A 24,914-nucleotide genomic window follows, 5' to 3' on the forward strand; every position below is an offset into this window, starting at 1 on the left:
CCGATGCACCAGTGCAGGTTTAATGTATCCCTTGGACCTTCACATTGACCATGAAGCACAGAAATTGCGTCGGAATTGAATACAACAGGCAGAATGCCGACTTAACTACAAGTAAACTGAATCTTCTAAGAGTTTGTACATAGAACGGCTCCAGGGAGACCAGTATTAGATTCCGATTCACCAGTGCAAGTTTACTGTATCCCTTGGACCTTCAAATTGAGCATGAAACACAGATATTACATCGGGATTGAATACAAAAGAGACAATGCCGACTTAAGTACAAGAAGAGTGAATCTTCTAAGAGTTTGTGCTTCGAGCGGCTCCTGGGATACCAGTATTAGATTGCGATGCACCAGTGCACGTTGACTGTATCATTTGGACCTTCACATTGACTATGAAACACAGAGATTGCATCGGGATTGAATACAAAAGCACAATGCCGACTTAAGTACAAGAAGAGTGAATCTTCTAAGGGTTTGTGGTTTGAGCGGCTCCTGGCTGACCTGTATTAGTTTCCGATGCTCCAGTGCAGGTTTACTGTATCCCTTGAACCTTCACACTGACCATGAAACACACAAATTGCATCGGGATTGAATACAAAACTCACAATGCCAACTTAACCTCAAGAAGTGTGAATATTCGAAGAGTTTGTGCTTTGAGCGTCTCCTAAGAGACCTGTATTAGATTCCGATGCACCAGTACACGTTTACTGTATCCCTTTGACCTTCACATTGACCATGAAACACAGAAATTGCATCGCGATTGAATACAAAAAGGACAATGCCGACTTAAGTACAAGAAGGTGAATATTCTAAGAGTTTGTGGTTTCAGCGGCTCCTGAGAGACCAGTATTAGATTCCGATGCACCAGTGCATGTTTACTGTATCCCTTGGACTTTCACATTGACCATGAAACACAGATTTTCCATCGGGATTGAATACAAAAGGCACAATGCCGACTTAAGTACAAGAAGAGTGAATCTTCTAAGAGTTTGTGGTTTGGGCGGCTCATGGGAGACCAGTATTAGATTCCGATGAACCAGTGCACGTTTACTGTATCCCTTGGACATTCTCATTGACCATGAAACATAGAAATTGCATCGGGATTGAATACAAAATGCACAATACTGACTTAAGTACAAGAAGAGTGAATCTACTAAGAGTTTATGCTTTGAGCGGCTCCTGGGAGACCAGTATTAGATTCTGATGCACCAGTGCAGGTTGACTGTATCATTTGGACCTTCAAATTGACCATGAAACCCAGAAATTGCATCGGGATTGAATACAAAAGGTACAATGCTGACTTAAGTACAAGAAGAATGATTCTTCTCGGAGTTTGTGCTTTGAGCGGCTCCTGGGAGACCAGTATGAGATTCCGATGCACCAGTGCTGGTTTACTATATCCCTTGGCCCTTCACATTGTCCATGAAACACACATATCGCATCGGGATTGAATACAAAATGCACAATGCCAACTTAAGTACAAGAAGAGTGAATTTTTTAAGAGTTTGTGGTTTGAGCGGCTCCTGGGAGACCAGATTAGAGTCCGATGCACCAGTGCACGATAAATGTATTCCTCTGATCTTCACATTGACCATGAAACACAGAAATTGCATCGGGATGAATACAAATGGGACAATGCCGACTTAAGTACAAGAAGAGTGAATTTTCTAAGAGTTTGTGGTTTGAGCGGCTCCTGGGAGATTAGTATTAGATTCCGATGCACCAGTGCAGGTTTACTGTATCCCTTGGACCTTCACATTAACCATGAAACACTGACATTGCATCGGGATTGAATACAAAAGTGACAATGCCGACTTAAGTACAAGAAGAGTGAATTTTCTAAGAGTTTGTGGTTTGAGCGGCTCCTGGGAGACCAGTATCAGATTCCGATGCACCAGTGCAAGTTTTATGTATTCCTTGGACCTTCATATTGACTATGAAACACAGAAATCGCTACGGGATTGAATACTTATTGCACAATGCTGACTTAAGTGCAAGAAGAGTGAATCTTCTAAGGGTTTTGTGGTTTGAGCGGCTCATGGGAGTCCAGTATAAGATTCCGATGCACCAGTGCTGGTTTACTGTATCCGTTGGACCATCACATTGACCATGAAGCACAGAAATTGCATCGGAATTGAATACAACAGGCAGAATGCCGACTTAAGTACAAGAAAAGTGATTCTTCTAAGAGTTTGTGCTTCGAGCGGCTCCTGGGAGACCAGTATTAGATTGCAATGCACCAGTGCACGTTGACTGTATCCCTTTGACCTTCACATTGACCATGAAACACAGAAATTGCATCGCGATTGAATACAAAAGGCAGAATGCCGACTTAAGTACAAGAAGGTGAATTTTCTAAAAGTTTGTGCTTTGAGCGGCTCCTGAGTGACCAGTATTAGATTCCGATGCACCAGTGCAGGTTTACTGTATCCCTTGACCTTCACAATGACCATGAAACACAGAAATCGCATCGGGATTGCATACAAAAGGCACAATGCCGACTTAAGTACAAGAAGAGTGAATCTTCTAAGCGTTTGTGGTTTGGGCGGCTCATGGCAGACCAGTATTAGATTCGGATGAACCAGCTCAGGTTTACTGTATCCCTTGGACATTCTCATTGACCATGAAACATAGAAATTCCATCGGGATTGAATACAAATTGCACAAAACCGACTTAAGTACAAGAAGAATAAATCTTCTAAGAGTTTATGCTTTGAGCGGCTCCTGGGAGACCAGTATTAGATTCCGATGCACCAGGGCAGGTTGACTGTATCATTTGGACCTTCACATTGACCATGAAACACAGATATTGCATCAGGATTGAATACAAAAGGTTCAATGCTGACTTAAGTACAAGAAGAATGATTCTTCTTGGAGTTTGTGCTTTGAGCGGCTCCTGGGAGACCAGTATTAGATTCTGATCCACCAGTGCAGGTTTACTGTATCCTTTGGACTTTCACATTGTCCATGAAATCCACGTATCGATCCGGATTGAATACAAGATGCACAATGCCAACTTATGTACAAGAAGAGTGAATTTTCTAAGAGTTTGTGGTTTGAGCGGCTGCTGGGAGACCAGTATTAGATTCCGATGCACCAGTGCACGATAAATGTATCCCTTTGACCTTCATATTGACCATGAAACACAGAAATTGCATCGGGATTGAATACAAAAGGGACAATGACGACATAAGTACAAGAAGAGTGAATTTTCGAAGAGTTTGTGGCTTGAGCGGCTCCTGGGAGAGCAGTTTAGATTCCGATGCATCAGTGCTGGTTTACTGTATCCCTTGGACCTTCACATTGACCATGAAGCACAGAAATTGCATCGGAATTGAATACAACAGGCAGAATGCCGACTTAAGTACAAGAAAAGTGAATCTTCTAAGAGTTTGTACTTTGAACGGCTCCAGGGAGACCAGTATTACATACCGATGCACCAGTGCAAGTTTACTGTATCCCTTGGACCTTCACATTGAGCATGAAACACAGATATTACATCGGGATTGAATACAAAAGGGACAATACCGACTTAAGTACAAGAAGAGTGAATCTTCTAAGAGTTTGTGGTTTGAGCGCCTCCTGGGAGACCAGTATTAGATTCCGATGCACCAGTGCACGTTTACTGTATCCCTTGACACTTCACATTGACCATGAAACACAGAAATTGCATCGGGATTGAATACATAAGGCACAATGCCGACTTAAGTACAAGAAGAGTGAATCTTCCAAGAGTTAGTGCTTTGAGCGGCTCCTGGGAGACCAGTATTAGATTGCGATGCACCAGTGCACGTTGACTGTATCATTTGGACCTTCACATTGACTATGAAACACAGAGATTGCTTCGGGATTGAATACAAAAGCACAATGCCGACTTAAGTACAAGATGAGTGAATCTTCTAAGAGTTTGTGGTTTGAGCAGCTCCTGGCTGACCTGTATTAGATTCCGATGCACCAGTGCAGGTTTACTGTATCCCTTGAACCTTCACATTGACCATGAAACACAGAAATTGCATCGGGATTGAATACAAAACTCACAATGCCAACTTAACCTCAAGAAGTGTGAATCTTCCGAGAGTTTGTGTTTTGAGCGCCTCGTGGGAGACCTGTATTAGATTCCGATGCACCAGTGCACGTTTACTGTATCCCTTTGACCTTCACATTGACCATGAAATACAGAAATCTCATCGGTATTGAATACAAAAGGGACAATGCCGACTTAAGTACAAGAAGGTGAATTTTCTAAGAGTTTGTGGTTTGAGCGGCTCCTGCGAGACCAGTATTAGATTCCGATGCACCAGTGCAGGTTTACTGTATCCCTTGGACCTTCACATTGACCATGAAACACAGATTTTCCGTCGGGATTGAATACAAAAGGCACAATGCCGACTTAAGTACAAGAAGAGTGAATCTTCAAAGAATTTGTGGTTTGGGCGGCTCATGGGAGACAAGTATTAGATTCCGATGAACCAGTGCACGTTTACTGTATCCCTTGGACCTTCACATTGACCATGAAACACTGAAATTGCATCGGAATTGAATACAAAACTCACAATGCCAACTTAACCTCAAGAAGTGTGAATCTTCCGAGAGTTTGTGTTTTGAGCGCCTCCTGGGAGACCTGTATTAGATTCCGATGCGCCAGTGCACGTTTACTGTATCCCTTTGACCTTCACATTGACCATGAAACACAGAAATTGCATCGGGATTGAATACAAAAGGTACAATGCTGACTTAAGTACAAGAAGAATGATTCTTGTCGGAGTTTGTGCTTTGAGCGGCTCCTGGGAGACCAGTATGAGATTACGATGCACCAGTGCAGGTTTACTGTATCCCTTTGCCCTTCACATTGTCCATGAAACACACATATCGCATCGGGATTGAATACAAAATGCACAATACCAACTTAAGCACAAGAAGAGTGAATTTTTTAAGAGTTTGTGGTTTGAGCGGCTCCTGGGAGACCAGTATTAGAGTCCGATGCACCAGTGCAGGATAAATGTATTCCTTTGACCTTCACATTGACCATGAAACACAGAACTTGCATCGGGATTGAATAAAAATGGGACAATGCCGACTTAAGTACAAGAAGAGTGAATTTTTTCTAAGAGTTTGTGGCTTGAGCGGGTCCCGGGAGATTAGTATTAGATTCCGATGCACCAGTGCAGATTTACTGTATCCCTTGGACCTTCACATTGACCATGAAAGTCTGAAATTGCATCGGGATTGAATACAAAAGTGACAATGCCGACTTAAGTACAAGAAGAGTGAATTTTCTAAGAGTTTGTGGTTTGAGCGGCTCCTGGGAGACCTGTATCACATTCCGATGCACCAGTGCAGGTTTTATGTATCCCTTGGACCTTCACATTGAACATGAAACACAGAAATCGCTTCAGGATTGAATACTTATTGCACAATACTGACTTACGTAAAAGAAGAGTGAATCTTCTAAGGGTTTTGTGGTTTGAGCGGCTCATGGGAGTCCAGTATTAGATTCCGATGCACCAGTGCTGGTTTACTGTATCCCTTGGACCTTCACATTGACCATGAAGCACAGAAATTGCATCGGAATTGAATACAACAGGCAGAATGCCGACTTAAGTACAAGAAAAGTGAATCTTCTAAGAGTTTGTGCTTCGAGCGGCTCCTGGGAGACCAGTATTAGATTGCAATGCACCAGTGCACGTTGACTGTATCCCTTTGACCTTCACATTAACCATGAAACACAGAAATTGTATCGCATTTGAATACAAAAGGGACAATGGCGACTTAAGTACAAGAAGGTGAATTTTCTAAAAGCTTGTGGTTTGAGCGGCTCCTGAGTGACCAGTATTAGATTCCGATGCACCAGTGCAGGTTTACTGTATCCCTTGGACCTTCACATTGACCATGAAACACAGAAATCGCATCGGGATTGCATACAAAAACCACAATGCCGACTTAAGTACAAGAAGAGTGAATCTTCTAAGCGTTTGTGGTTTGAGGGGCTCCTGGGAGACCAGTATTAGATTCCGATGCACCAGGGCAGGTTGACTGTATCATTTGGACCTTCACATTGACCATGAAACACAGATATTGCATCGGGATTGAATACAAAAGGTTCAATGCTGACTTAAGTACAAGAAGAATGATTCTTGTAGGAGTTTGTGCTTTGAGCGGCTCCTGGGAGACCAGTATTAGATTCTGACGCACCAGTGCAGGTTTACTGTAACCCTTGGACTTTCACATTGTTCATGAAACCCACGTATCGATCCGGATTGAATACAAAATGCACAATGCCAACTTAAGTACAAAAAGAGTGAATTTTCAAAGAGTTTGTGGTTTGAGCGGCTCCTGGGAGACCGGTATGCGATTCCGATGCACCAGTGCAAGTTTACTGTATCCTTTGCACCCTCACATTGTCCATGAAACACACATATCGCATCGAGAATGAATACAAAATGTACAATGCCAACTTAAGTACAAGAAGAGTGAATTTTCTAAGAGTTTGTGGTTTGAGCGGCTCCTGGGAGACCAGTATTAGATTCCGATGCACCAGTGCACGATAAATGTATCCCTTTGACCTACACATTGACCATGAAACACAGAAATTCCATCGGGATTGAATACAAAAGGGACAATGCCGACTTAAGTACAAGAAGAGTGATTTTTCTAAGAGTTTGTGGTTTGAGCGGCTCCTGGGAGACCAGTATTAGATTCCGATGCACCAGTGCAGGTTTAATGTATCCCTTGGACCTTCACATTGACCATGAAGCACAGAAATTGCATCGGAATTGAATACAACAGGCAGAATGCCGACTTAAGTACAAGAAAAGTGAATCTTCGAAGAGTTTGTACTTTGAACAGCTCCAGAGAAACCAGTATTAGATTCCGATTCACCAGTGCAAGTTTACTGTATTCCTTGGACCTTCACATTGAGCATGAGACACAGATATTACATCGGGATTGAATACAAAAGAGACAATGCCGACTTAAGTACAAGAAGAGTGAATCTTCTAAGAGTTTGTGCTTGGAGCGGCTCCTGGGATACCAGTATTAGATTGCGATGCACCAGTGCACGTTGACTGTATCATTTGGACCTTCACATTGACTATGAAACACAGAGATTGCATCGGGATTGAATACAAAAGCACAATGCCGACTTAAGTACAAGAAGAGTGAATCTTCTAAGAGTTTGTGGTTTGAGCGGCTCCTGGCTGACCTGTATTAGATTCCGATGCTCCAGTGCAGGTTTTCTGTATCCGTTGAACCTTCACATTGACCATGAAACATAGAAATTGCATCGGGATTGAATACAAAAAGGACAATGCCGACTTAAGTACAAGAAGGTGAATTTTCTAAGAGTTTGTGGTTTGAGTGGCTCCTGAGAGACCAGTATTAGATTCCGATGCACCAGTGCATGTTTACTGTATCCCTTGGACCTTCACATTGACCATGAAACAAAGATTTTCCGTTGGGATTGAATACAAAAGGCACAGTGCCGACTTAAGTACAAGAAGAGTGAATCTTCTAAGAGTTTGTGGTTTGGGCGGCTCATGGGAGACCAGTATTAGATTGCGATGAACCAGTGCAGGTTTACTGTATCCCTTGGACATTCTCATTGACCATGAAACATAGAAATTGCATCGGGATTGAATACAAAATGCACAATATCGACTTAAGTACAAGAAGAGTGAATCTTCTAAGAGTTTATGTTTTGAGCGGCTCCTGGGAGACCAGTATTAGATTCTGATGCACCAGTGCAGGTTGACTGTATCATTTGGACCTTCAAATTGACCATGAAACACAGAAATTGCATCGGGCTTCAATACAAAAGGTACAATGCTGACTTAAGTACAAGAAGAATGATTCTTCTCGGAGTTTGTGCTTTGAGCGGCTCCTGGGAGACCAGTATGAGATTCCGATGCACCAGTGCAGGTTTACTGTATCCCTTGGCCCTTCACATTGTCCATGAAACACACATATCGCACCGGGATTGAATACAAAATGCACAATGCTAACTTAAGTACAAGAAGAGTGAATTTTTTAAGAGTTTGTGGTTTGAGCGGCTCCTGGGAGACCAGTATTAGAGTCCGATGCACCAGTGCACGATAAATGTATTCCTTTGACCTTCACATTGACCATGAAACACAGAAATTGCATCGGGATTGAATACAAAAGCACAATGCCGACATAAGTACAAGAAGAGTGAATCTTCTAAGAGTTTGTGGTTTGAGCGGCTCCTGGCTGACCTTTATTAGATTCCGATGCTTCAGTGCAGGTTTTCTGTATCCCTTGAACCTTCACATTGACCATGAAACACAGAAATTGCATCGGGATTGAATACAAAAAGGACAATGCCGACTTAAGTACAAGAAGGTGAATTTTCTAAGAGTTTGTGGTTTGAGCGGCTCCTGAGAGACCAGTATTAGATTCCGATGCACCAGTGCATGTTTACTGTATCCCTTGGACCTTCACATTGACCATGAAACACAGATTTTCCGTTGGGATTGAATACAAAAGGCACAGTGCCGACTTAAGTACAAGAAGAGTGAATCTTCTAAGAGTTTGTGGTTTGGGCGGCTCATGGGAGACCAGTATTAGATTCCGATGAACCAGTGCACGTTTACTGTATCCCTTGGACATTCTCATTGACCATGAAACATAGAAATTGCATCGGGATTGAATACAAAATGCACAATATCGACTTAAGTACAAGAAGAGTGAATCTTCTAAGAGTTTATGTTTTGAGCGGCTCCTGGGAGGCCAGTATTAGATTCTGATGCACCAGTGCAGGTTCACTGTATCATTTGGACCTTCACATTCACCATGAAACACAGAAATTGCATCGGGATTGAATACAAAAGGTACAATGCTGACTTAAGTACAAGAAGAATGATTCTTCTCGGAGTTTGTGCTTTGAGCGGCTCCTGGGAGACCAGTATGAGATTCTGATGCACCAGTGCAGGTTTACTGTATCCCTTGGCCCTTCACATTGTCCATGAAACACACATATCGCACCGGGATTGAATACAAAATGCACAATGCTAACTTAAGTACAAGAAGAGTGAATTTTTTAAGAGTTTGTGGTTTGAGCGGCTCCTGGGAGACCAGTATTAGAGTCCGATGCACCAGTGCACGATAAATGTATTCCTTTGACCTTCACATTGACCATGAAACACAGAAATTGCATCGGGAGTGAATACAAATGGGACAATGCCGACTTAAGTACAAGAAGAGTGAATTTTCTAAGAGTTTGTGGTTTGAGCGGCTCCTGGGAGATTAGTATTACATTCCGATGCAGAACTGCAGGTTTACTGTATCCCTTGGACCTTCACATTGACCATGAAACACTGAAATTGCATCGGGATTCAATACAAAAGTGACAATGCCGACTTAAGTACAAGAAGAGTGAATTTTCTAAGAGTTTGTGGTTTTAGCGACTCCTGGGAGACCAGTATCAGATTCCGATGCACCAGTGCAGGTTTTATGTATCCCTTGGACTTTCACATTGACCATGAAACACAGAAATCGCTTCGGGATTGAATACTTATTGCACAATGCTGACTTAAGTACAAGAAGAGTGAATCTTCTAAGGGTTTTGTGGTTTGAGCGGCTCATGGGAGTCCAGTATTAGATTCCGATGCACCAGTGCTGTTTTACTGTATCCCTTGGACCTTCACATTGACCATGAAGCACACAAATTGCATCGTAATTGAATACAACAGGCAGAATGCCGACTTAAGTACAAATAAAGTGAATCTTCTAAGAGTTTGTGCTTCGAGCGGCTCCTGGGAGACCAGTATTAGATTGCAATGCACCAGTGCACGTTGACTGTATCCCTTTGACCGTCACATTGACCATGAAACACAGAAATTGCATCGCGATTGAATACAAAAGGGACAATGCCGACTTAAGTACAAGAAGGTGAATTTTCTAAAAGTTTGTGGTTTGAGCGGCTCCTGAGTGACCAGTACTAGATTCCGAGGCACCAGTGCAGGTTTACTGTATCCCTTGGACCTTCACATTGACCATCAAACACAGAAATCGCATCGGGATTTTATACAAAAGGCACAATGCCGAATTAAGTACAAGAAGAGTGAATCTTCTAAGCGTTTGTGGTTTGGGCGGCTCATGGGAGACCAGTATTAGATTCTGATGAACCAGTGCAGGTTTACTGTATCCCTTGGACCTTCACATTGACCATGAAACACAGAAATCGCATCGGGATTTTATACAAAAGGCACAATGCCGACTTAAGTACAAGAAGAGTGAATCTTCTAAGAGTTTGTGCTTCGAGCGGCTCCTGGGAGACCAGTATTAGATTGCAATGCACCAGTGCACGTTGACTGTATCCCTTGGACATTCTCATTGACCATGAAACACAGAAATCGCATCGGGATTGCATGCAAAAGGCACAATGCCGACTTAAGTACAAGAAGAGTGAATCTTCTAAGCGTTTGTGGTTTGGGCGGCTCATGGGAGACCAGTATTAGATTCCGATGAACCAGTGCAGGTTTACTGTATCCCTTGGACTTTCACAATGTCCATGAAACCCACGTATCGATCCGGATTGAATACAAAATGCACAATGCCAACTTAAGTACAAGAAGAGTGAATTTTCTAAGAGTTTGTGGTTTGAGCGGCTCCTGGGAGACCAGTATTAGATTCCGATGCACCAGTGCACGATAAATGTATCCCTTTGACCTTCACATTGACCATGAAACACAGAAATTGCATCGGGATTGAATACAAAAGGGACAATGACGACTTAAGTACAAGAAGAGTGAATTTTCTAAGAGTTTGTGGCTTGAGCGGTTCCTGGGAGAGCAGTATTAGATTCCGATGCACCAGTGCAGGTTTACTGCATCCCTTGGACCTTCACATTGACCATGAAACACAGAAATTGCATCGGGATTGAGTACAAAAGGGACAATGCCGACTTAAGTACAAGAAGAGTGAATTTTCTAAGAGTTTGTGGTTTGAGCAGCTCATGGGAGACCAGTATTAGATTCCGATGCACCAGTGTTGTTTTACTGTATCCCTTGGACCTTCACATTGACCATGAAGCACAGAAATTGCATCGGAATTGAATACATAAGGCACAATGCCGACTTAAGTACAAGAAGAATGATTCTTCTCGGAGTTTGTGTTTTGAGCGGCTCCTGGGAGACCAGTACGAGATTCCGATGCACCAGTGCAAGTTTACTGTATCCCTTGGACCTTCACATTGTCTATGAAACACACATATCGCATTGGGATGGAATACAAAATGCACAATTCCAACTTAAGTACATGAAGAGTGAATTTTCTAAGAGTTTGTGGTTTGAGCGGCTCCTGGGAGACCAGTATTAGATTCCGATGCACCAGTGCAGGTTTAATGTATCCCTTGGACCTTCACATTGACCATGAAACACAGAAATCGCATCGGGATTGAATACTTATTGCACAATGCTGACTTAAGTACAAGAAGAGTGAATCTTCTAAGGGTTTTGTGGTTTGAGCGGCTCATCGGAGTCCAGTATTAGATTCCGATGCACCAGTGCTGGTTTACTGAATCCCTTGGACCTTCACATTGACCATGTAGCACAGAAATTGCATCGGAATTGAATACAACAGGCAGAATGCCGACTTAAGTACAAGAACAGTGAATCTTCTAAGAGTTGGTGCTTCGAGGGGTCCTGGGATTCCAATATTAGATTGCGATGCACCAGTGCACGTTGACTGTATCATTTGGACCATCACATTGACTATGAAACACAGAGATTGCATCGGGATTGAATACAAAAAGGACAATGCCGACTTAAGTACAAGCAGGTGAATTTTCTACGAGTTTGTGGTTTGAGCGGCTCCTGAGAGACCAGTATTAGATTCCGATGCACCAGTGCAGGTTTACTGTATCCCTTGGACCTTCACATTGACCATGAAACACAGATTTTCCATCGGGATTCAATACAAAAGGCACAATGCCGACTTAAGTACAAGAAGAGTGAATCTTCTAAGAGTTTATGTTTTGAGCGGCTCCTGGGAGGCCAGTATTAGATTCTGATGCACCAGTGCAGGTTCACTGTATCATTTGGACCTTCACATTCACCATGAAACACAGAAATTGCATCGGGATTGAATACAAAAGGTACAATGCTGACTTAAGTACAAGAAGAATGATTCTTCTCGGAGTTTGTGCTTTGAGCGGCTCCTGGGAGACCAGTATGAGATTCTGATGCACCAGTGCAGGTTTACTGTATCCCTTGGCCCTTCACATTGTCCATGAAACACACATATCGCACCGGGATTGAATACAAAATGCACAATGCTAACTTAAGTACAAGAAGAGTGAATTTTTTAAGAGTTTGTGGTTTGAGCGGCTCCTGGGAGACCAGTATTAGAGTCCGATGCACCAGTGCACGATAAATGTATTCCTTTGACCTTCACATTGACCATGAAACACAGAAATTGCATCGGGAGTGAATACAAATGGGACAATGCCGACTTAAGTACAAGAAGAGTGAATTTTCTAAGAGTTTGTGGTTTGAGCGGCTCCTGGGAGATTAGTATTACATTCCGATGCAGAACTGCAGGTTTACTGTATCCCTTGGACCTTCACATTGACCATGAAACACTGAAATTGCATCGGGATTCAATACAAAAGTGACAATGCCGACTTAAGTACAAGAAGAGTGAATTTTCTAAGAGTTTGTGGTTTTAGCGACTCCTGGGAGACCAGTATCAGATTCCGATGCACCAGTGCAGGTTTTATGTATCCCTTGGACTTTCACATTGACCATGAAACACAGAAATCGCTTCGGGATTGAATACTTATTGCACAATGCTGACTTAAGTACAAGAAGAGTGAATCTTCTAAGGGTTTTGTGGTTTGAGCGGCTCATGGGAGTCCAGTATTAGATTCCGATGCACCAGTGCTGTTTTACTGTATCCCTTGGACCTTCACATTGACCATGAAGCACACAAATTGCATCGTAATTGAATACAACAGGCAGAATGCCGACTTAAGTACAAATAAAGTGAATCTTCTAAGAGTTTGTGCTTCGAGCGGCTCCTGGGAGACCAGTATTAGATTGCAATGCACCAGTGCACGTTGACTGTATCCCTTTGACCGTCACATTGACCATGAAACACAGAAATTGCATCGCGATTGAATACAAAAGGGACAATGCCGACTTAAGTACAAGAAGGTGAATTTTCTAAAAGTTTGTGGTTTGAGCGGCTCCTGAGTGACCAGTACTAGATTCCGAGGCACCAGTGCAGGTTTACTGTATCCCTTGGACCTTCACATTGACCATCAAACACAGAAATCGCATCGGGATTTTATACAAAAGGCACAATGCCGAATTAAGTACAAGAAGAGTGAATCTTCTAAGCGTTTGTGGTTTGGGCGGCTCATGGGAGACCAGTATTAGATTCTGATGAACCAGTGCAGGTTTACTGTATCCCTTGGACCTTCACATTGACCATGAAACACAGAAATCGCATCGGGATTTTATACAAAAGGCACAATGCCGACTTAAGTACAAGAAGAGTGAATCTTCTAAGAGTTTGTGCTTCGAGCGGCTCCTGGGAGACCAGTATTAGATTGCAATGCACCAGTGCACGTTGACTGTATCCCTTGGACATTCTCATTGACCATGAAACACAGAAATCGCATCGGGATTGCATGCAAAAGGCACAATGCCGACTTAAGTACAAGAAGAGTGAATCTTCTAAGCGTTTGTGGTTTGGGCGGCTCATGGGAGACCAGTATTAGATTCCGATGAACCAGTGCAGGTTTACTGTATCCCTTGGACTTTCACAATGTCCATGAAACCCACGTATCGATCCGGATTGAATACAAAATGCACAATGCCAACTTAAGTACAAGAAGAGTGAATTTTCTAAGAGTTTGTGGTTTGAGCGGCTCCTGGGAGACCAGTATTAGATTCCGATGCACCAGTGCACGATAAATGTATCCCTTTGACCTTCACATTGACCATGAAACACAGAAATTGCATCGGGATTGAATACAAAAGGGACAATGACGACTTAAGTACAAGAAGAGTGAATTTTCTAAGAGTTTGTGGCTTGAGCGGTTCCTGGGAGAGCAGTATTAGATTCCGATGCACCAGTGCAGGTTTACTGCATCCCTTGGACCTTCACATTGACCATGAAACACAGAAATTGCATCGGGATTGAGTACAAAAGGGACAATGCCGACTTAAGTACAAGAAGAGTGAATTTTCTAAGAGTTTGTGGTTTGAGCAGCTCATGGGAGACCAGTATTAGATTCCGATGCACCAGTGTTGTTTTACTGTATCCCTTGGACCTTCACATTGACCATGAAGCACAGAAATTGCATCGGAATTGAATACATAAGGCACAATGCCGACTTAAGTACAAGAAGAATGATTCTTCTCGGAGTTTGTGTTTTGAGCGGCTCCTGGGAGACCAGTACGAGATTCCGATGCACCAGTGCAAGTTTACTGTATCCCTTGGACCTTCACATTGTCTATGAAACACACATATCGCATTGGGATGGAATACAAAATGCACAATTCCAACTTAAGTACATGAAGAGTGAATTTTCTAAGAGTTTGTGGTTTGAGCGGCTCCTGGGAGACCAGTATTAGATTCCGATGCACCAGTGCAGGTTTAATGTATCCCTTGGACCTTCACATTGACCATGAAACACAGAAATCGCATCGGGATTGAATACTTATTGCACAATGCTGACTTAAGTACAAGAAGAGTGAATCTTCTAAGGGTTTTGTGGTTTGAGCGGCTCATCGGAGTCCAGTATTAGATTCCGATGCACCAGTGCTGGTTTACTGAATCCCTTGGACCTTCACATTGACCATGTAGCACAGAAATTGCATCGGAATTGAATACAACAGGCAGAATGCCGACTTAAGTACAAGAACAGTGAATCTTCTAAGAGTTGGTGCTTCGAGGGGTCCTGGGATTCCAATATTAGATTGCGATGCACCAGTGCACGTTGACTGTATCATTTGGACCATCACATTGACTATGAAACACAGAGATTGCATCGGGATTGAATACAAAAAGGACAATGCCGACTTAAGTACAAGCAGGTGAATTTTCTACGAGTTTGTGGTTTGAGCGGCTCCTGAGAGACCAGTATTAGATTCCGATGCACCAGTGCAGGTTTACTGTATCCCTTGGACCTTCACATTGACCATGAAACACAGATTTTCCATCGGGATTCAATACAAAAGGCACAATGCCGACTTAAGTACAAGAAGAGTGAATCTTCTAAGAGTTTGTGGTTTTGCGGCTCATGGGAGACCAGTATTAGATTACGATAAACCAGTGCAGGTTTACTGTATCCCTTGGACATTCTCATTGACCATGAAACATAGAAATTGCATCGGGATTGAATACTTATTGCACAATGCTGACTAAGTACAAGAAGAGTGAATCTTCTAACGGTTTTGTGGTTTGAGCGGCTCATGGGAGACCAGTATTAGATTCCGATGCACCAGTGTTGTTTTACTGTATCCCATGGACTTTCACATTGTCCATGAAACCCACGTATCGATCCGGATTGAATACAAACTGCACAATGCCAACTTAAGTACAAGAAGAGTGAATTTTCTAAGAGTTTTTGGTTTGAGCGGTTCCTGGGAGAGCAGTATTAGATTCCGATGCACCAGTGCAGGTTTACTGTATCCCTTCGACCTTCGCATTGACCATGAAACACAGAAATTGCATCGGGATTAAGTACAAAAGGGACAATGCCGACTTAAGTACAAGAAGAGTGAATTTTCTAAGAGTTTGTGGTTTGAGCGGCTCCTGGGAGACCAGTATTAGATTCCGATGCACCAGTGCAGGTTTACTGTATCCCTTGGACCTTCCCATTGACCATGAAACACATAAATTGCATCGGCATTGAATACTTATTGCACAATGCTGACTAAGTACAAGAAGAGTGAATCTTCTAACGGTTTTGTGGTTTGAGCGGCTCATGGGAGACCAGTATTAGATTCCGATGCGCCAGTGTTCTTTTACTGTATCCCTTGGACCTTCACATTGACCATGAAGCACAGAAATTGCATTGGGATTAAGTACAAAAGGGACAATGCCGACATAAGTACAAGAAGAGTGAATTTTCTAAGAGTTTGTGGTTTGAGCGGCTCCTGGGAGACGAGTATTAGATTCCAATGCACCAGTGCTGGTTTACTGTATTACTTGGACCATCACATTGACCATGAAACACAGAAATTGCATCGGGATTGAATACAAATGAGACAATGCCGCCTTAAGTACAAGAAGAGTGAATCTTCTAAGAGTTTGAGCTTGCAGCGACTCCTGGGAGACCAGTATTAGATTCCGATGCTCCACTGCAGGTTTTCTGTATCCTTTGGACGTTCACATTGACCAGGAAACACATAAATTGCATCGGGATTGAATACAAAATGGACAATGCCGTCTTAAGTACAAGAAGAGTGAATCTTCTAAGAGTTTGTCGTTTCAGCGCCTCCTGGGAGACCAGTATTAGATTCCGATGCACCAGTGCACGTTTACTGTATCCCTTGACTCATCAAACTGTCCATGAAACACAGAAATTGCATCGGGATTGAATACAAAACTCACAATGCCAACTTAACCTCAAGAAGTGTGAATCTTCGGAGAGTTTGTGTCTTGAGCGTCTCCTGGGAGACCTGCATAGTTTCCGATGCACCAGTGCACGTTTACTGTATCCCTTTGACCTTCACATTGACAATGAAATACAGAAATTGCATCGGGATTGTATACAAAAGGGACAATGCCGACTTAAGTACAAGAAAAGTGAATCTTCTAAGAGTTTGTGGTGTGAGCGCCTCCTGGGAGACCAGTATTAGATTCCGATGCACCAGTGCAGGTTAACTGTATCCCTTGGACCTTCACATTGACCATGAAACACAGAAATCGCATCGGGATTGAATACTTATTGCACAATGCTGACACAAGTACAAGAAGAGTGAATCTTCTAAGGGTATTGTGGTTTGAGCGGCTCATGGGAGACCAGTATTAGATTCCGATGCACCAGTGTTGTTTTACTGTATCCCTTGGACCTTCACATTGACCATGAAACATAGAAATTGCATCGGGATTGAATACAAAATGCACAATACCGACTTAAGTACAAGAAGAGTGAATCTTGTAAGAGTTTATGCTTTGAGCGGCTCCTGGGAGACCAGTATTAGATTATGATGCACCAGTGCAGGTTGACTGTATCATTTGGACCTTCACATTGACCATGAAACACAGAAATTGCATCGGGATTGAATACAAAATGTACAATGCTGACTTAAGTACAAAATGAATGATTCTTCTCGGAGTTTGTGCTTTCAGCGGCTCCTGGGAGACCAGTATGAGATTCCGATGCACCAGTGCAGGTTTACTGTATCCCTTGGACCTTCACATTGCCCATGAAACACACATATCGCATCGGGATTGAATACAATATGCACAATGATAACTTAAGTACAAGAAGAGTGAATTTTCTAAGAGTTTGTGGTTTGAGCGCCTCCTGAGAGACCAGTATTAGATTCCGATGCACCAGTGCACAATAAATGTATACCTTTGACCTTCACATTGACCATGAAACACAGAAATTGCATCGGGATTGAACACAAAAGGGACAATGCCGACTTAAGTACAAGAAAAGTGAATTTTCTAAGAGTTTGTGGTTTGAGCGTCTCCTGGGAGACCAGTATTAGATTCCGATGCACCATTGCAGGTTTACTGTATCCCTTGGCCCTCCACATTGACCATGAAACACAGAAATTGCATCGGGATTGAATACAAAAGTGACAATGCCGTTTTAAGTACAAGAAGAGTGAATTTTCTAAGAGTTTGTGGTTTGAGCGGCTCCTGGGAGACCAGTATTAGATTCCGATGCATCAGTGCAGGTTTACTCTATCCCTTGGACCTTCACATTGACCATGAAACACAGAAATCGCATCGGGATTGAATACAAAAGGCACAATGCCGACTTAAGTACAAGAATAGTGAATCTTCTAAGAGTTTGTGGTTTAGGCGGCTCATGGGAGACCAGTATTAGATTCCGATGAACCAGTGCAGGTTTACTGTATCCTTTGGACATTCTCATTGACCATGAAACATAGAAATTGCATCGGGATTGAATACAAAATGCACAATACCGACTTAAGTACAAGAAGAGTGAATCTTCTAAGAGTTTATGCTTTGAGCGGCTCCTGGGAGACCAGTATTAGATTCCGATGCACCATTGCAGGTTTACTGTATACCTTGGACCTCCACATTGACCATGAAACACAGAAATTGCATCGGGATTGAATACAAAAGTGACAATGCCGTTTTAAGTACAAGAAGAGTGAATTTTCTAAGAGTTTGTGGTTTGAGCGGCTCCTGGGAGACCAGTATTAGATTCCGATGCATCAGTGCAGGTTTACTCTATCCCTTGGACCTTCACATTGACCATGAAACACAGAAATCGCATCGGGATTGAATACAAAAGGGACAATGCCGACTTAAGTACAAGAAGAATGAATTTTCTGAGTTTGGGGTTTGAGCGGCTCCTGGGAGAACAGTATTAGATTCCGATGCACCAGTGCAGGTTTACTGTATCCCTTGGACCTTCACATTGACCATGAAACACAGATATTGCATCGGGATTGAGTACAAAAGGGACAATGCAGACTTAAGTACAAGAAGAGTGAATTTTCTAAAAGTTTGTGGTTTGAGCGGCTCCTGGGAGACCAGTATTAGATTCCGATGCACCAGTGCAGGTTTACTGTATCCCTTGGACCTTCACATTGACCATGAAACACAGAAATCGCATCGGGATTGAATACTTATTGCACAATGCTGACATAAGTACAAGAAGAGTGAATCTTCTAAGGGTATTGTGGTTTGAGCGGCTCATGGGAGACCAGTATTAGATTCCGATGCACCAGTGTTGTTTTACTGTATCCCTTGGACCTTCACATTGACCATGAAGCATAGAAATTGCATCGGAATTGAATACATAAGGCACAATGCCGACTTAAGTACAAGAAGAGTGAATCTTCTAAGAGTTTGTGCTTTGAGCGGCTCCTGGGAGACCAGTATTAGATTCCAATGCACCAGTGCTGGTTTACTGCATTACTTGGACCTTCACATTGACCATGAAACACAGAAATTGCATCGGGATTGAATACAAATGAGACAATGCCGCCTTAAGTACAAGAAGAGTGAATCTTCTAAGAGTTTGTGCTTGCAGCGGCTCCTGGGAGATCAGTATTAGATTCCGATGCTCCAGTGCAGGTTTTCTGTATCCCTTGGACCTTCACATTGGACAGGAAACACAGAAATTGCATCGGGATTGAATACATAAGGGACAATGCCGACTTAAATACAAGAAGAGTGAATCTTCTAAGAGTTTGTGCTTTGAGAGGCTCCTGGGAGCTAACTCAATACAATACACCCAGGAAGTGGAGAGCAACCCGCACTGGACACCTCAAAAGGCAGAACATTGGGAATTATTGTAGATGTAGCTAAATGGAATATCTGAAGGGAAGTAACAAAATAATGTGTTCTAGGATGGGACAAACCTGCCCAAGTCCTCTACAAAGGATACCAAGGGTCTAAATAATGTTGTGATAACATTTTGTATTTAAAAATATTTGTGTGTATAAATTGTTCATGTTGATGTAAATTTGACAATTTAAGATATGGTCATGCTTAGGAACAATGTAAGAAATAGGTGTTATGTAAAAGCCAGTGTGCTTTTGTTTGAAACGAAAATAGCTGTGGGGAGTGCAAAAGGTGCGAAAGGCGAATTGGCATGCTACCTTGAGCAAGTGCGGGAAGTAAGTCACACAGTCTGTAGGCAGCAGTGATTGAGGTAACTCCTTTGTGGAGCAGAAGCTTTGCCTGCAAATTTTCATAACAATGCCTCGGTTGAAGACTGCAAACAGCTTACAGCATAGCTGCGAGTTGTTGAGCTACTGTATGTAAAACTGAATGAAGCCAAGATGAGAAATTGAGCCCATACAGCAAGAAACTTGCAGGCCGTAGTGTGGGTAGTGTGGCCGTCATAGCTGTCCGCCACACCCAAGCCTACAGTCACCAGATAAGATTTTTTTCTATTTTTACCTTTGTACAGCATGAACCATTAATTTAAACTGTGTTTTAATAATCATTCTTGAACTTTACGGAAACTGGCTCACCCTGTCATTTCATCCTAATCATACATCTGTATAGGGTTCCTTCCTGGTGTTTGATTAATCCGAGTGTCCTGTTTTACAGACTTATGAAGTGCCAAGTTAATATAAAGAGGCACCATTTAAATTGCTTTAGTGTAAATAATAAAAATGTTTTCTTAACTATTGCAAAGTGTTATAGTTTGCTTACATAAAATTCAATCAGAGTGAAGTGCCAAGTTAAAATAAAGAGGCACCATTTATATTGCTTTAGCGTAAATAATAAAAATGTTTTCTTAACTATACCAAAGTGTTATAGTTTGCTAACATAAAATTAAATCAGAGTGAAGCCAAGTTACTAGAACCTGTTAGATGGCTATACAGAATTAATTCAAAGAATAATAGCTTTTGAAAGTAAGTTCCACCAAGAAAGAGGTTTTCTTTAAGTGAAATGTTCAGTTAAAAAGTGTGTGCTTTAGTGTCTAAGTATTTAAGTTTCTTGATTATGGAAAGTGCTTTTCTAAAGGTTGTCCCCCCCACCCCGGCTAATTTTTTTTACCTTCCTTGAAGTTATCTACTGGGCTTTTTCTTTTTTAAAAACATAATATATAAAGATGTAGCCCAAAATTGTTTAAGTGGGGTAATTTATTTGAAGAGCCAAACTAAACAGTAGCAAGAAAGTAGGCAAAATTCACATTTCTGCTTCTCCAATACTTCACTATTTCATTGCCAGGATAGGTTGGTGACCATTAAGTACATGTTTTAAACCACTAAATGAACTTGGAAATGAGTTGTCCTAGCTTCAGTATATTATTATTCATACTGTGTTTCTATCTAGCCACTGGGTAAGATCTTAGGAAAAGAAGTGAATAGTCCAATTTACTTATCCATTAGACGCAACACACGGTAAATCCAGTAAGAAGGATAACTCTATTGATTATCTTTTCCTATAAACAGGACTATCCTTCCATAGTGTATTTTATTTGGAAACTAAACTAAATTTTAGTAAGAGGGTTATATGTGGCAACATAGAGACAGGGTTTCTGTTATTTATGTAAAAGCATACTAATATCATAATGGTAGTGTTATAAGGTCCTATTAATGTGTGGTCATGACATTTGTTAAATGTCTCACCACATTCCTATTGAAACTATTTACTCTTCTTGTAAATAACACCTATGACAATTTTATACAAATGTCCACTAAGACTTTGCTCATCAACTTTCATTTAGGTAACAGCGATCTTTTAGATGTATTTAAATCAGTACTGTTAAGAAATACTGACTAGCTTTATTTTCAAGAATCTCAAATTTAAGTTATACATACTGTTATCCTCCAATAAGAATCATTGGCCGATTCTTCATCTCTGACAGGTTCATCATGCCTGCAATGCAAAACATTATCTTTTGTATTAACAGATGAAATCCAACTTTTTAAATTTAATAAATGCTTATACAAACATAAAGTTTCTTCAAAAAATGTATTTCTGACAACTTCCTGTCACAGATAATTTTCACTGAATGTTGCAACCCAGTTATATTGCTGATGAGAAGCAAATGTTGATCTTTTCCCTCTCTCCCTTCACCATCTCCTGTTTTGTTCACCTTGACATATTTCTACCAAAAAGACTACCCCAATGGATCCACTGCTTATATTTAACACACAGTAAATTCAGTGCAAATATTTCCTTAACACAGGATGTGCATTGACGAGCTTGAATTAATCAGAAAAATATAAACAGATACTAACCATTCCACAGCTCTTACAAAATACTTGCATTAAGTAATCATCAAAGCTACTTTTTGTACAGCAAGAGGACTAACAGTCAAAATGGTGCTACATGCTACAGGCAGTGCAATACAATTTATTTTACTCATTGCTACAGCAATAAATGTACTTGTAAAAATATTCAGACTTAGACTATAATCAAATACAGAGAGAGAAAATATTCTAACCAAAGAGATATAGCAGCCATAGGCAGAAACAAATAAAAAAAACTGATACTAATCTTAGCTTTGAGGACCAAAAGTTTATTCATCTGGAAAATGTAAAAAGAGAAATGAGACTGTTCAAGAATTAAGGACAAAAATTCAGGATCTTGAGTCAAGGATGATGTATGGTTAAATGAATGAAAAAACTAGACTGGACATGATGAAATTCATTTGCGAAAGAGCAGCAGATGATGTAATTTTAAATGCTGAGAAATAAGATCTCTTCAAGAGGAGCCACCAAAAGTTCAAATAAGTGAAGAACAAGCTGAAAATACCGGTAAATGGGCTAAAATGGCGGCAAATAGATAAAGGTAACAGAAAGAAAGTGCTGAAGAACAGGCAACCAAACAACAACAACAACAACAACAATAATAATAACAGCACATTGTAGCAATATATAATAGCAGTCCCACAACATCTGGAGGAAGATTTTCCACTAACAGAGCAATAAATTCATGAAGCCATCAAATCATTCCAAAACTTCAAAGCAACAAATGAAGACTCTACTGCAGCAAAATTATTGACATAATCAGAACACACAAATGATCTACAACTGCTGTTTGAGAACATTTGGAAAGCTGAAGAGATTATGGAAAGCATTAATCCACAGCTATGAAAAAAAGGGGACACACAAAATGTAAACAATTGCAGAGATGCCTCACTTCTGCCAGTGGTATACAAAATATTATCAAAAATTCTCTGGACAGAGTTGTAGAAACTTTGGACAAATAACTGGGAGAATCTCAAGGAGCTCTAGAAAGAGAATACCCTGCACAGAACAGATGTTTATTAGAAAATCGAGAATTCTCCACATACTGTTAATCACCAAACCTATAATAGTATCACGTATTGGTTTCAAGAAAACATTTGATTTGATAGGCAAAGAAATTATAGGTAAAATCATCAAAGAATTTTGTGTTAAAGCAAACATAATCCTCAAAACACTAGCAAATAGGATGACTCAATTTAAATTTATGGGAGAAGTATCTCAACCATTTGAAATAAAAACTGGTGTTGGACAAGGGGACAGTTTATCACCTTTACTGTAACACTGCATTCTAGAAAGAATAGAAAGTATCTGGAATTTGGAGAAAAAAAATCACAAAATTGAACCAATAATTTTAGGACGAAAAACAATTGGAATTAAGGTAAGCTGCCTGGCTTCTGCAGATGATTCTGATATACTTTCAAAAAATCTGACAGACAGTTATTGAAAGAAATCTTTTGGAAGAAGTAGCAAAGAGAGCTGGTCCCAAAATTTCAGCCGAAAAACCAACATTGATGACAATTTCAAACAATGCATCAACATTCTTAGAAAAACAAAAATGTAAAATAGCATTAGTAAGTAAATTTAAATATATTGGACAAACTGTACAACAAAATGGACTAGAAGAATTAACAGTAGATGCAAGAGTCAGCAAACTGGAGAGAGCAAATCGTTTGACAAAGGATATTTACAACAAGAAATGTACAACTAAAGAAACAAAACTAAAACACTATCCCACAGTGGTATGACCAGGATGTTTATATGGATGAGGATGCCTAATGATGAACTATAAGCTGGACAGAACAGAGGTTCCTCAAAGGAGCATTATTAGAAAATAATGGTTGCAATACAAGCTACAGATGGCTGGAAAATGAGAAGTAATGAGGAGATCTACAAAAATTTTGAGAAAATATCAGAAGTAATGGCTAAAAGAAGATTAATCTTTTTTTAGAGACCTCTACTGAATGAGTAGTTCTGGAAGAAGGAATCAATGATAGCATGGATTACAGAAATAAGAAAGAAACAACATCAAACAATCGGAAATAATAGAAAGAAACCTTTTTACAGATAAAATACAGAATTTAAAAGGATCATCACCTCTCCAAGATCAAAATTAATTTCATCCCTCTCAATAAGACCGTGAAAACCGGAAATAAAATTCATAAATATGATATTGCGAAGCTCAAAATCAATCAAAACATATTGGAACAATGCCACCAGTAACTGACAGTTGAATCCCATAAATAGGCAGACATTGCCTCCATGATCCAACAAGCACCTAATACTGCAACCTTGACAGCTAAAAAGAGGAATCATACATGGTGGAATGAGGTTTGTGGTGAGGTGGTGGCCCAAACAGCAAGTGCATGGAAAAAGTGGAACTCTACCAGGAGACCTGATGATTTTGATGTATTCCATGAAGTTCGAAAATATGCAGCCAGAACTCTACGAAGGGCTAAGCAATTGCAGAGAAACAGCAGTTAGAACAGATCGATCAGCGTTTCCAGATAAACAATGTCAGAGACTTCTACCAGACGTTCAAATCGAATTTGAAAGGATACCAAGCCCCTAGTTTTTGTTTTAGAGATGAAAATGGAAAGCTCAGTGTTGTGTACATAGTTCCACGTATTCAGCGCGTACACAAATTTCCCACTAGAGTGCGCCCCGCTAAGCACAACAGCGCAGGCGCAGCGCTCGTCCATCTCCGCACTACGAGATGGCACTGCCATAGAGACAGACCAAATTCTACTTCCGCCGATCCGCGTATTAATATGTAACGCAGCCAATGAGATTGCTGCCAACATAGAACACTTTCTCCTCGCACATCACACTTGCGCAGTGATACATGAACGTGCGAGGTATTATAACAAGTGTTAAGACCTTCGATCAGTCAGTCTGCATTTGTCTGCACCAGTCTGTACCAGTCTGCATTAGTCTGTACCAGTCTGCATTAGTCTGTACCAGTCTGTACGAGTTCTACAATTGTCTGTGCCAGTCCATAGTCAAGATTCAGTCT

General features: G+C 41.1%; 1 pseudogene; it reads right to left on the bottom strand.

Moving 5' to 3' along the window:
• Positions 1–21,468: 21,468 nt before the first annotated feature.
• Positions 21,469–24,914, bottom strand: part of LOC124802659 — a 58,889-nt pseudogene continuing 55,443 nt past the window's right edge.

The sequence above is a fragment of the Schistocerca piceifrons genome, chromosome 1 (genome assembly GCF_021461385.2).
Source record: "Schistocerca piceifrons isolate TAMUIC-IGC-003096 chromosome 1, iqSchPice1.1, whole genome shotgun sequence".
In the NCBI taxonomy this organism is placed as follows: Eukaryota; Metazoa; Arthropoda; class Insecta; order Orthoptera; family Acrididae; genus Schistocerca; species Schistocerca piceifrons.